At 35.3% G+C, this 14,537-nt stretch overlaps 1 long non-coding RNA gene across 3 annotated transcripts in view; it reads left to right on the top strand.

Annotated features, from left to right (window-relative positions):
• LOC137489281 (uncharacterized) overlaps positions 1–14,537 on the top strand; it is a 380,491-nt gene that overhangs the window by 253,510 nt on the left and 112,444 nt on the right. For all 3 annotated transcript variants that reach the window (XR_012399683.1, XR_012399682.1, XR_011008686.2), the window contains 2 exons: positions 3,168–3,381; positions 6,818–6,950. This is a non-coding gene — a long non-coding RNA (uncharacterized lncRNA). The remainder of the gene's footprint in view (positions 1–3,167; positions 3,382–6,817; positions 6,951–14,537) is intronic.

Here is a 14,537-nt window from a genome sequence, read left to right as displayed (position 1 = left end):
TCACGCTTGCTGTTTTTACCCCCAGACATGAAGACTCACTAAAATGGTAATCATTTATTTTGAATTTATTTAATATTTTCAAGATCTTTTGGCATGGGTGAAATCTATAACTACAATTATAATGACGAATTCAATCGGCATGGAAAACTACTTGATGTTTCTACACCTTAAAAACAGAATTTTATAAACGTCTTAATTACAGCTTTAATAAAAGCATTTGCTTCATTGAAGGATATCTTCATTTGTTACTTCCTCTGCAGCTTTGCAAATTAAACTCGCTACATCACTCTGATGATGACATTCATGTTTAATTATTGCATTAATCATTTATTTCATTGTCTGCTGTTAGTGGCAGCAAAGTGTTCTGTGATCATTTTTTTAAAATGCCTCGCAAGCTGATTCACCTCCTCTTCACAGAGGAAAAACTTGTTGCTCGAAGACTCAACGGTAGACGAAAACACTAATGTTATTTCAGCCTGTGAAATGACTCAAAGTCACACTGACCTTTTGTATAAAAAAAAATACAGCATGTGCAGGAAGTTGAATATTTATGTTTGCTTCTTTGCCAGGCCAAGACCGCAGTTTAAACTTTAAACACACATTATGTCAAAGAGGTTTTCTGCCAAAACCCATTGAGTGTCGGCCATTCACACGCAGGGTTATGACGAATCGATAAATAAGCAAGGGTTGGCATAATATCTTTTATTTAAGCAGTAAAGTGCATTATTTCTCAACTACGAGAACAACAGGTCACAAACTATTCATACATTTTGCTTTGAATGGCAAAAAGGTGAGTAAATAATGCATTGAAAATTCATTCATTCATTCATTCATTCATTCATTCAATTGTTCTTTCATTCATTCATTCATTCATTCAATCGTTCGTTCATTCATTCATTCATTCATGCATTCAATCGTTCGTTCGTTCATTCATTCATTCAATCGTTCGTTCGTTCCTTCGTTCCTTCGTTCGTTCCTTCGTTCCTTTGTTCATTCATTCGTTCATTCATTCATTTAATCGTTCGTTCATTCATTCATTCATTCATTCATTCATTCATTCATTCATTCATTCATTTATTCATTCATTCAATCGTTCGTTCGTTCGTTCGTTTGTTTGTTCCTTCGTTCATTCATTCATTCATTCATTCATTCATTCATTTATTCATTCATTCATTTTCCTTCCTTTTATTCATCAGGGGTCACCACAGCGTAATGAACACCCAACTTTTCGAGCATGTGCTTTACACAGCGGATGCCCTTCCAGCTATGACCCAGTATTGGGAAAAATCCATACACACTCATTCATAAACATACACTACGGCTAATTTAGTTTATTCAATTCCCCTACAGTATTCACCTTATTCTCCGTGGACGAGCGGGCGCATCCATTTGAATCATTTTGGCTCGAGACTTTTAGTCTCATTCACTTCTATTCATTTTTATGTGTTCAAAACAGCTCGTTAAGCTGCTTGATGTTGCAAACTGATATTTTCTTAATATTATGTTATTTTTTTTCGGTGTAGTCATGCAAACACTTGTTTGTAGAGTGAGTAGTTTGACCGCTTTCTGACATTTATTATTACTAGTGATTTCTCCCATAGACAACTGAATCAGAAGTTCTAAAACAATCGCAAAAACGACCGCACTTCTGCATTGAAGAAGAAGTTCTATACCCAGGGGTGGATTTAGTAATTTGGGGGTCCTAAGCAATTCCAGCCATGGGGCACAACAGTCCTTAAATGCACCCTTCTTCTTTTCTTTAATTTTTATTTACATTTCAGTCGATATGAAGTAAACTCGAATCCACTACAGCTGCAAAATGAATCAATGCGACTCAAAGTAATTCATGTGATTAATTATACATATTTTCTTCCTACAAAACAAAGCTTAATCTCACAGACATGTCTTGATTTTATTGTATTTCTCTGCTGAAACAAAACAAAATAGTCTAGGCTATCACATACGTCTTAAAGTTTACCAAAAAGAAATAATAATAATCATTTCAAAGTGCTAAAATGCACTTATTGTTATTTTTAAATTAAATATAAATTGTCATCGTCTATGTTTTATCTTAATGTAATCTCTACGCAGTGGCGCAGTAGGTAGTGCAGGTGCCTCACAGCAAGAAGGTCGCTTGTTCGAGCCTCGGCTGGGTCAGTTGGCGTTTTTGTGTGGTGCATGTTCTCCCTGTGTTGGCTTGGGTTTACTCCGGGTGCTCCGGTTTCCCCCACAGTCCAAAGACGTGGTACAGGCTAATTTGTGTAGGCTAAATTGTCCGTAGTGTATGAGTGTGAATGAGTTTGTGGATGTTTCCCAGAGATGGGTTGCGGCTGGAAGGGCATCCGCTGCGTAAAAACTTGCTGGATAAGTTGGCGGTTCATTCCGCTGTGGCGACCCTGGATTAATAAAGGGACTAAGCCAAAAAGAAAATGAATTAATGAATGAGAAATTCATGACTAAATATAATATATATATATATATATATATATATATATATATATATATATATATATATATATATATATATATATATATATATATATATATATATTAATAAATTTGACTGCTGAACTGCTCTATGATTGGAGGGGTTTACAAAATTGTGCAAATGTAATAATTATAATATTTTATTTTATGATATAATTATTACATAACATTAGTAGAATATGCTATTTTAATTCATATTAAATAATATTTAATTACATTAAAATTGTATTTGTTTGACTCTCATATGAAATATGAATTGTTATATATAGTTTATAGGTATAATTTATACTTCTATATATTTATTGGGGGCCCCCAAATTTCCTTGGGGCCCTAAGTGGCTGCTTACCTCGCTTATTGGTTAAATCCGCCCTTGCCTATACCACATGTCTTTGGATTGTGGGGGAAACCCCTGGAGGAAACCCACGCCAACACGGGAAGTACATGCAAACTCCACACAGAAATGCCAACTGACCCAGCCAGAGCTCGAACCAGCAACCTTTATGCTGTGGTGTGACAGTGCTAACCACTGAGCCACCATGTCGCGCTGCAATGATAATGAATAATGAAAATGAGTTTTTACGGTATGTGCTCTACCTTTAAAAGGAGCCTTTCAGAGTAATAGCAGATCAATTCTTTTGTAACAGGTTTCAATGTTTTTACCTATAACTATCCTGTTAAAGGGAGATTGCAGATGCCATCGTCCTGTTGTGCAGTGACTGGAAAGAGCTTTGCTACTGGATGAGCCACCTAAAGACATGATGACAGTCCAGGAACACTGCTGGTTTAAGGGCAAATCCTTACAGTTTCCGCTTGACTGGTCTGACTGTCTGACTCTGAGCAGAAGGACACATCGCTGTGGAAAAAAAGAGCCGGAGGTTCAGGCGCAGCGTTAAGGTGAGGTGATATAAGCACTGTCATATGAAAGCTTATTTCTGCCACATATTAAGACCAAAACGTTTATTGTCACACTATTTCTGACTATTTCCCCCTCCGCATTGCAGTTTTATGTGTCACAATTGAAGTTTTCATCATAAAATTCAAAATTTTTAACCGGATTTTGGGTTTATATCTTGAGGTTCAGATTCTGTTTTTCTCACATTATTTTAAGTGTACATTGTGCTATTTATTTATTCATTCTTTTTATTTATTTATTTATATTTATTTATTTATTTATTCATTTTATTTATTTATTTATTTATTCATTCATTTTATTCATTTATCCTTCATTATTAATTAAAATTTTATATCTTAATTCATATATTTTGGTGCATTTGAGCAAATCAAATTTATTAAACAGATGTATTCATTAAAAAAATATTGATGTCAACGAACAAAAAAACAATACATTTTAATTCAAGTGACATATTGCATATAAAGCTTTTTTTTTTTTTTTTTTTTTTTACAATTTTTACTCAATAATTTCCCTTTATTATAAAATGTAAAAATGAAAAATAAAATAAAAATCAAGAGACACTAAAAATATATCTGTTTGTAAGCAATATTTCACTTGAATTTAAATGTATTGTTCTTGAGAGTTATTTCTCATTTTCACTGGTTTTCTTTTTTTTTTTTACTTAATTTTCATACATTTAAAAGTTTTTTACAGAACAAAACATTCAGTGACAGCAGCGATTATTTAAAAAATGACAGTAAAAAGTAACCCTAGATGTAAATAAAAAAAAAAATACAAATATATATATATATATATATATATATATATATATATATATATATATATATATATATATATATATATATATATATATATATATATATATATATGTATATTTTCAGTTTCAAAAGAGCTGGAAATAATTATGTCCTGTTCAGATACAAAGTGACAGGTGCCCATCTTTGTTTAAAAATATCCATTTTCAATTAAAGTTGAGCAGTCATAAACTCCATTCTATAAATAGATTCAGGTTTTTCTATCTATTTTAATATTGTTGGAGGGTGTCGCTTCATTCAATTTATTGTTATAGTCTTTCTTGCACTCAGTAAAAGTATATGTAGTATATATTTCTGATTTTATTATATATATACTGTATATCCTGGGGTATCCCTTCAAGCAAGAAAAACAGGGGAGTAAAAAGTATATCTAACTGCATAATTTTCATTATCTCAATCTTTACCCCTTGCCAAAATGCAGGAATTTTCAGACAATCCCAGAATATATGTGCGTGATTACCCACATTCCTGCAACCCCTCCAGCATTCATCTGACTGTGGACGGTTAGCATATTTTAAGACCATCAATGTTGTTCTTAAAAACCTAATTTTTGTTTTCCAGTCAAACTCTTTCCAATTATGCCTATTGATCCCCTTGTGGATTCTGAACATATGTTTTCCCAAATTTCACTGGTTTTCTTAAACTAAACTATCATAAGCCTATTATTTAGTGCAAGTTGGCACCATCTCTACTTATGGTCAATGCACTAAGCGACTGTATTAACATCAATAACTTTTCTTGTTAAGCACAACATTTTGTAACATGCAAAATCATAAAACAAAAAGAAATCTTACCAATTAAATGTCATGTTTTATTCTTTGTTTTCTTTGTTCGCTCATGACGCAACCCATACGCAACACAAGGGGCCAGCATCTCCAGGTTGGCTTGTCTTGACTCATAGATGTGTACAGTACACTGTATGCTAACCTGTACCAAGATGGCGGCTCTTTCACATTCATGCGAATAGACAACAATAGCCTACATGTTATTTAGTGTATCTAAGGAAAATCTTGTTCTGACATGAGTTGTATGCATTCAAAAACATTTTGAATTTAATATATTGATTCTGATAAAAAAAAGTCAAGAATTTGTTTATTTTATTGCTAAACAGAAGAACACTCTTAACAATTTTAAAATAATAATCAATGATGTACATTTCATGTTACTCAACACTGTTTACTAAATAATAAAGTTTTAAACTAAAGTTCATTTTGAATGAACTTTATTCAAGAATTATGTCAGTTCAGGTTGAACAATAATTTCAGAAATGAAGTATTATTCGGTCACAGTCTCCTAAATACTCATGTAATACTCTCTTCCTCTTTAGGTTAGTTTCTAATCAGATTATACATTGCAGATCCTCTGCATCAGATGCTGCAGTCAAATTGAATTTTTTTTTTTTTGGAGTACAAACTCTTATTCTTAAACTCGATTTCATGCTCGGCTGGACAACAGGAGCATATATCTTAAACACAAATGGGAAACTGATGCCACAACATAAAACAGGCGCTGGGATAATAGTCCTTATCTGCTTTTATCTCCACTGCTTTTATGATGTTGGCGTCTACTGTTTTCTTACTGTTTATTGGACTGTAAAGTTGAATAAACCTTCTATATCTCTGATTCCTTATATATATATATTCATCCTACATGAAAAAAAACTTAAGGTAACAATAAAACTGGTCATAAGGGTTTATCTACTTTGTTTTCCTGTGATAGCGGATCTGGAAATAATCTAAAATGTAACTTACTGTAAATATGTCGTCTCCTTCACTGCTTGAATTTAAAAACTGTGATTTCTTTTAGCATTTGAATTAATTGTCATGACACTAATACAGGTTGTTTCAATTAGTTGTCTCTTATGGTTATGTGTCGTTCTTCTAGTCTTCATCTGTACTGTCTGCATGAATTGGAAGTCTCTATTGTTTCTACATGCAGTCTAGCATACTAGCTCTACACTTTTTCTACTTTCATCTGCGACACCAACGAACTGTTGTTATAGGGCCCGTACCAGCCAGCGTGAAAGGGTCTGGTGCAATGTGCAAAATTGCTGCAAGTGTGGGGCTCACAGCAAGAAGGTCGCTGGTTCGAGTCCTGGCTGGGCCAGTTGGCATTTCTCTGTGGATGTTCTTCCCGTGTTGGTATGGGTTTTCTTCCGAGTGCTTCGGTTTTCCTATTTTACAGCATTGTAAACATAAACATATCCCAAATTCAACCCAGGCTCATTCTGAAAACTTACCCCAGTATACATTTCTGGTTAGCGCCAAATTTTTTGTGTATGCTTTTTGAGATCTTAAATTTTTCTCCCGAGTGCCATTTGTGTTAGCTGTAAATCCACCAGAGGCCGCTGTCGACTGACTGACTGACCAACCAACTGATCATCCTACCCCCTCTTCCCTAAACAAAACTGATAGTGTTTTAAAAAGCACCAATTGACCAGCGCTCACTCACTTCCCTAAACCCAACCGATAGTGTTTTCAAAAGAAATCCAGAAAAACAAAAGCCCTCGCTTAATTTTTACCACGTTTTCAGATTTTACCACATCCTTACCCTGCTGTTTACTTGTTTATTTCATTTTTTGTTTTTTGTTTTGCCTTTACAGCTTACTGGAAACGTTCTTCACCAGACTTGAACCCTGTCATTGTGGTCAACTCTTCTCTGCGTCTCAAGTCTGCCAACGTACACTGCAAGCCACTGGGCAAACTGATAACAGCGGGAATGCCGCCTATATGGAGGTAAGCAATCAGAAAACAAAATACAGCCATACATACTTCTGGCAACACAATTCACGATCTTCAGAAATGTATATAGGGCTACGCTTACAGAAAAAGAATATGTTTCCAAATTTGAGCCAATACAAGCCACATCTCAAACATGCTAATTTCTCATGAATGAATCGGGAGGGTAAATGATTCAAAACGTTCATAGACAGTCACTTAGCCAGCTTCACTGCATCTCACATCCACAATTACACAGCAAAAATATTAAATATAAAACGTGAGCTGCTGTTTACATCGTTTGCACACTGTGGGATGTACCATAAAGGCAGGTAGTGATGATAAAACTGAATCATAAGCACCAAACAACCATTAATCCAGTTTTATTTTAAGCCCAGTGTCTGATGCCTTCTACTTGATTTAAAGTTCTACAAATTTATGCACAACAGACTGTTGGTTATCCTCGATTCACCTTAGGTGCGCTGATCGTATGAATGCTGCTAAGGAAATCCATACATTCCTGTGTGGAGAAGAGAAAAATGCCCTTTCTTGCTGTATTGAGCTAGTCAAGGTCAGAACCCAGGCAGTGAATCTGAACGGTTCATTTAGAGATGGGAATTGAATTGTGAAGGCATAGCTGCTGGCAGCATGCAGGAGTCTGAAAATGCCCTTAAAGAGACCTTATGAGACATATCCACGCTTGTCATTCCAGGTTTGAATTTAGAGCTGCATTTCAAAAGTCGAATGATCTGTTATTAAAGAGGACATATCATGAAAATATCCCTTTTTTATGTGTTTAAGTGCTATTATTGGGTCCTTAGTGAATGATACGACTAAGAAAATGGACAATACAGTGAACCTTCTTCTGACAGCAATATATTCATACATTCATATGACTTTCAGAGTTTGCTTCCTTGTTATATTATTGTTATGCGGGGGCACCGCTAGCTGGTTTTTGGGAAGGAGTGGAGCTGGTTGTAGCTGGGGTATGGTTTATCATGGATGAAAGGGAAGGAGGTGGTTGTCATAGATGACAGTGGTGGTTGTGGGTTAGTGGTTGGGGGGTTTCATTGGGCCACCTGATAGTAACTCTGGGAAACCCCTAAAACATTGTGGGCCAATAGAATGCCCCCCACCCTCAGCAGAGCGCCCATTTTGTCATTCATTTATATGTGTTATGTAATAATATTAGTTTTCTAAGTTACTTAAACAAATTAAGTAAAATTATTTGAGTTAGTTCTTTTAAAATGTAGTGCGAGTTACTATTTATTTTAATTAATTAGCTTTTGCTTACCATAAAAAGTAACTAGGAAATGCAACTACATTTTACATTACATTTACATTATATTACAGTTACATTTTTGTGGAGTAACTCATTATTGTAATGCATTACTTTGCAAAGTAACTTTCCTCAACACTGATTACTGGTCTTCAGTTTACATCAGTGGGCATTTCAGACAATGTTTTCATCCAAAAATGGAAAACTGTTTATTAGTTTTGCCTGTTTGTTTGCATAGAAACAGCATTTTGGAAATGCAAACAGTACATTTAAAAACAACTTGCCAAGTGACCCAATGCCATTTTTTCTCTAATGTGGCACAGATCGGATATGGCCAATGTACATGCAAATGCTGATATTTTCTTCTGCTTCAAGTAATCAGCGTGACCAAAGGCGCCTACCTTGTGCGTAGTCGTGCATTTATAGTCCTGAGTGCTGTTTGTGTTGCTCTGCAATAACACTTTCAAAACGCTAGCAGGCAGTAGGTGTTTATGTTCCTGTGTCAAGTTTCTATGTGGGTGTTTTGTTTTTTCTAAAAACTACAAGTAGCTAAAACTCACTTATTCAGAGGCAGAAACCAGCGGAAATGCAGCAACTTTAATCGTAAGGTAAACACTAAACAAAAGTTTCCATCGGGAGCTCCTTCACAGTACTCGACACTTGTAAACACTCGCTCCATCGGGCTTGCAGCTCTTAGCACCTCTCACGTTCGTCAGCATTACCAAACGGACCAATCACAGAGCTTCTGTTACTTGTCATTGTGATGTGTAGTTACAATTTTGAGAGGCTGCGCCGGACCATTTTCGTGTGCTTCACACAGAAGTATAAATCCGCCTTAAGTAGAAAAAATATCCTATATACTGTATATATTGGCTAAATAAAAAAAAAAATAAAAACTGATTATCTGTGAACAAATTAAAAACCCAAATTAAGAAAAGAGTGCTCTTTTATTATCATAGCTGCCGTTCAGCACCCGCTCATTGTTTCTTTAATGCAGAGTAAATGCAGAAATCAGATATGCGTCATTTTTAAAAGAACATCTAGGTGTGTTATAAAAATAATCGGATTCAGTAACAAAACCGAAATTGACCATCAAGATCTGCAGTGTTAATGCTGCCAAAGTGGAAGTATAAAAAAAAAACTGCAGTTACTCCTTTTTCTGCAAAGACGCAATATGGGATATTTTGAAAATGGTGAGATTATGCATGTGTGTACATGTAGTACGTTATTTGATAATTTCTTTATTATTATTAAATATAAATATCTCAGGCGAGGCATTTCTGTGTGGAGTTTGCATGTTCTCCCTGCCTTCGTGTGGGTTTCCTCCGGGTGCTCCGGTTTCCCCCACAGTCCAAAGACATGCAGTACAGGTGAATTGGGTAGGCTAAATTGTCCATAGTGTATGAATGTGTGTGTGAATGTGTGTGTGGATGTTTCTCAGAGATGGGATGCGGCTGAAAGGGCATCCGCTGCATAAAAACTTGCTGGATAAGTTGGCGATTCATTCTGCTTTGATAACCCTGGGTTAATAAAGGGACTAAGCCGACAAGAAAACGAATGTATGAATGAATAAATATCTCAATGTATATTTAGGCAGCCCCAAAAAAGGATTTGGACAGTTAGTGTCTACCTGAAAATCTCTTCAAATCCAGCCTGATCTAGTGACAAAACATAACTATTTTACGTTTTGTGAGTTTAGTGGTTAATTTGTACGACTTGTCGTATGGTTCAGTCATACAAAAATGTACGATTTTTAAAACAAGGCATGGCACCAAACCCCACTCCTAAACCCAACCGTCATTGGGGGATAAGCAAATCATACTAAATTAAGCAAATCATACTAAATTGTACTGATGAAATCTTACAAATTCATATAAATTAGTCGCTAAATCAAAAGCTTCGAATAGCCTTGAGATTTTGTTGTCAAATTTATTTTTACTCATTTCAAAGAGCTAAAAAAACTAAATTGTTTCAGAAGTTTTATTTGTTTGTTTACACAACATCTGCATTTTGGGGACTAAAAATGCATAAACTGGAAAACAAGTTTCAAAGCGGGAGTTTTTGAAAGCACCACCGGTATCCATTTCGCGCAAAGACATAATATGGGATATTTTGAAATTGGTGTCATCATGCATGTGCGTAGCATGCTACTTATGATTATTTCTTTTTTTAATATTCTTATGTCCTCATTGTACCTGAGACCCCCTAAAATAAAAACCCTAGAATCGCCCCTGAGCTGAAACTTCCCATTCTGGCTACACCAAAGATTTATTTGACATCTATGCCCCCTTTATTGAATCAATTTAATCATAATTAGTGCATTAAAACAGCATAGTATGTTTGAACTTACAAAATATTTCTTCACAGTACTTCAGATTTCAAACGAATTTCAGTGTGAATAAATGTGCACAGGTCAGTTAATTAGCCTGGCGACCTTGCGAATTCCATTTAACGCTCGACAAACAAGTGCGTGGGTATTTGGCTGTAAGAACCACAGACACCATTCTCTCCTCTGACATCGACAGCTCTGTTCATCTTCAGACAGAAATACCACACGACAATCCTCTCGGACTCTTGACAGAGGTAAGCTTGTGTATTATTGAACACCTTCCATTTAGAATTCTCAAAGCACTTCTTAAAGGTCTTTCCAGTGCATGTGGACTCAGCACTGGTCCGTTCTGAGGAAAATAAATGACTTGTGAGAAATTTTGTCGGGTGTTAGTCTAAATGACAGGTTTGCCGTTGTGATTAGGGATCTCCAAAAAAAAAAAATATTTAGGAAGCCCGCTAAATATACCGCCCCTGAGACACTTCTCATGGCCCAGCTAACCAAGTGTGAAATAGCTTTGGCTAAGTAAGGAGAGGGAACCATTAATATTGATAAAACCGGGTGAGGTGCTCTCAAGGTGGAATGGAAGTTCTAACTAAAGAAAATGATTAATGTCACCTTCAGTAGAGGTTAGAGAAATACATTTATTAAGGTTTGGTAAAGCTGGGGTTCATGCGCATGCGCACACACACAATTCCTTGCTCAGTCTTTATCTCTGCCTATCTACAAACATCGGGCAATATATATTTACATATTTAGGATTTGGACAGTTATCATCAACCTGAAAAGCTCTTCAAATGCAATTATACCAATATTTTGGGGCTGAAAAAGTTAAATAGGTTTGTGATGTCACTTAATAAATGTAGTTTGAGGGAATGAACAATCTATTACAGTTACTGTAGAGTAAATAAAACGAGTAATATCTAAATAAAATTCCATCACAATGTCTTATATTTCTTTAGTTTTTTTTTTCTTTGAATATTTACATTTCAACATTCTGTTAAATTTAATTTTATTTGTTATATAACTTAGGCGTATTGGCATCCCAATGCGAAGTGGAGAACTATAATATAAGACGTACCAGATTTACTCTGACAAAGCAACTGCCTGGATGTACTTTATCCTGCTCATTTCATTTGCCACAAAACATAAAAATAAAAACAAAACATTGTTCCAAGCCGTAATGTGTTATTAATTGTTTAATCAAAGGTAAAATTACAGAAACGAACCAACTGAATGGAGAATACACTAACCTACATATTATTCAGTCATCGGATGGCACCAAACAAACAAAAACAGCAGTGTAACAGACAAGCATATGGAGGTACAAGCATATGCATGACAATAAATTCACTGACGGTCAAGAGGATTCGAAGTACCCATATGTGCCTGTGTTATTAGATTTAATGTGGTTATCTCAAAGTAACATACCTTGCTATGTCTTCACTGAGAAATCCATGACATATATACATACATAGGGTTGAAGTCAGAATTATTAACCCCCCTTTGACTTTTATTTTCTTATTTTATATATAATTTCAAATGCAGCCTTACTTAGAATAATCAGATAGGCAAGTGTTCAATTACCAACAAACAACAACACATGAGTAATTCGAAAGGCAGGGCAGGCAGGAAAGTTTTGGAGAAAAAAAAAATGTTGCTGAAATAAGGTCCGAAAAAACCTTCCAAAAAACATATTGTAGGCTAGAATATTTACTTAACAATTATGTGAAAATTATTCTGTATTCTGTCATTCAAAGAAAACTTTACAATGATTTACATTTTGTAAAGTCAATGTTTAGCTCAGCATACTGTATGCGCAGGAGTGACCATGGCCATGAATAATTCACACCTGGAGAGACAAAAGACACTCCCCCACTGGCTAATGTTCACCCATCAAGGGCGTCATTTGATAATAATTTCTGAATGACTTGGAGACACTGCATATAATTAAAATAACATTTTAAACATGAAAAACAATTACTTCAAGTAAAAACAATATTTTAAGACCTTATATATATCTTTGCCCAAATAAATCGAAACTCTTTCCAAACTTTTGACTGATTCAATAACGGTAAAACAAACAAACAAATAAATACATAAATAAATAACATACGTTTTGTTCTGAATAAAGCAGCATCAGATGACGGTGGTCCCGTGAGGTCAAATGGGTCATGATTACACTTTATTCCTGAGAATAAAAATTAAACAACCTTTCTAGCCAGCATGATGTGTTTGTTTGTGGGCGTGCACGAGTTCAGGCAGCTGTCGTCATCATTTGTGTTAGTGGCTGACTCTGAAAGAGTCAGTATGATGCGCGCATTCTATCAATGCTAGGAGAATTCTATAGATTACCAAGCGAGACGACATTTGTTTTCAAAAGGAGTTGGAAAGTGCACTTTCCAAGCTTTATGCAAGTATGTCTCTCATGTATTCGTGGAGCTTCCGTTATTTTTTCTGACCCCAGTTTACATGTGGCGTGCGTCTCACGTGCGAAAAGTTGGTTGTTGGTACTGATTACTTTATCAAAGTTTTGTTTGTTTTCAACATGCACATGCTTAAAAAAGTCTAAACTTCTAGCTTTCTATAGATATATGTCTCATGTCTGTGTGTTTTGTTTTTGCTGAGTTTCAGTTCATTTTATTGATGCATTTCTAAAAAACAATTTGCGTAGAGACAAAAGAAAGAACGTGCACATTGTTTATTTTCCTTATTTTGCAAAAGCACACCTTTTGTTGTTAGTGTGACTGTACACACACACAAAAAAGTAGACACCTAACAGATTCTAGTGGTGTAAACACTTATTTGTGTGCCCAAAATCAACAGAGTTTTCTTAGTGTCTTTGGCACTGATAAAAAAAGAGATGCTTAACACGCAGAGGTGATCTGGCAACATCAGAGGGTTAAACAGTAAACATATTTATTTATCACATTACGTTGATGCATACAGTGTATAAGGGAAGTCATTGACATTCAGAGCATACAATAAACTGTACTTTGAAAAGATATACATATTAATATGTGTCCTCAAATATAAATGCCTCAAATATAAATGCCTTCGGTCCAATAGCCAGCCCGTTAGAGATGAGTGGCTTCTGGGATCTTGTATTTGACTGTGAGATGTACCACAGGGCATTGCTGAAACATGTTGTGACAGTCAAACAAACTGCAGGCTTCTGAATGTGACGCATGTCAGCCGTCAGGAGGGGGTTACATCTGTTCTTCAACCTGGGGTTAAAAGCTCAAATAAACACTCAGTCCTGTGAGGTCTGGGGAAATTACGGCCACAGCAGGGTTGCCAATACTTGTCATTTTTTTCAGTGACAAATATATACACTATGTAAGGAAGCTTACTTCTCTGAATAAGTTGAAATAAAAACATACATCTTAATTTGTTAAAAAATATTTATCTTATGAATATTACTTGTATTAGTTTACATTGACATTTGATTATTTTACTACTGTATACACTGCATAAACTGTAAAGATCAGTGATAAATGAAGTCAGGATACAGAAATATAACCTAGAAACTTAGTATTGTACTTTTTTATTGAAACTTTAAAAAAAGGAAAAAGTTTGAATTCTACTTAAGATTTTGATTGAACAATGAATTATGAATAACACATGTTGCAGGGCATTAAATTACTGTTTATTTCTTTACATTTCAACTTTGTAAACTATAAATCATGGGTCTCCTCACGATTTGTGTCTCATTTTGTGAGCCGACTGACAACAGTTGTTTACTCCCCTTTTTCTTCTACTGCTCTGTCGGCCACGCCCACTCCTCGCTCTGCTCGCAGAGCTCCTCACCTATTATGAAGCATTTTTTGAAAAAATCTGAAGTAGACTTGAACCGAAAGAAGGGGATTTTTATGGACCTTTAACCTTCCTGTTGTGTTCTGGTCAAATCTGACCAATTTACAACTTAAAACACGCATAAATATTGTGTTTTACATCTGATTGCCTCAAGACCCTATGATCTCCTCCACACTATGCA

This window comes from Danio rerio, chromosome 24 (genome assembly GCF_049306965.1).
Source record: "Danio rerio strain Tuebingen ecotype United States chromosome 24, GRCz12tu, whole genome shotgun sequence".
NCBI classification, from domain to species: Eukaryota; Metazoa; Chordata; class Actinopteri; order Cypriniformes; family Danionidae; genus Danio; species Danio rerio.
The sequence above is the reverse complement of the archived record's forward strand: the minus strand, read 5'-3'. Positions and strand labels throughout refer to the sequence as shown.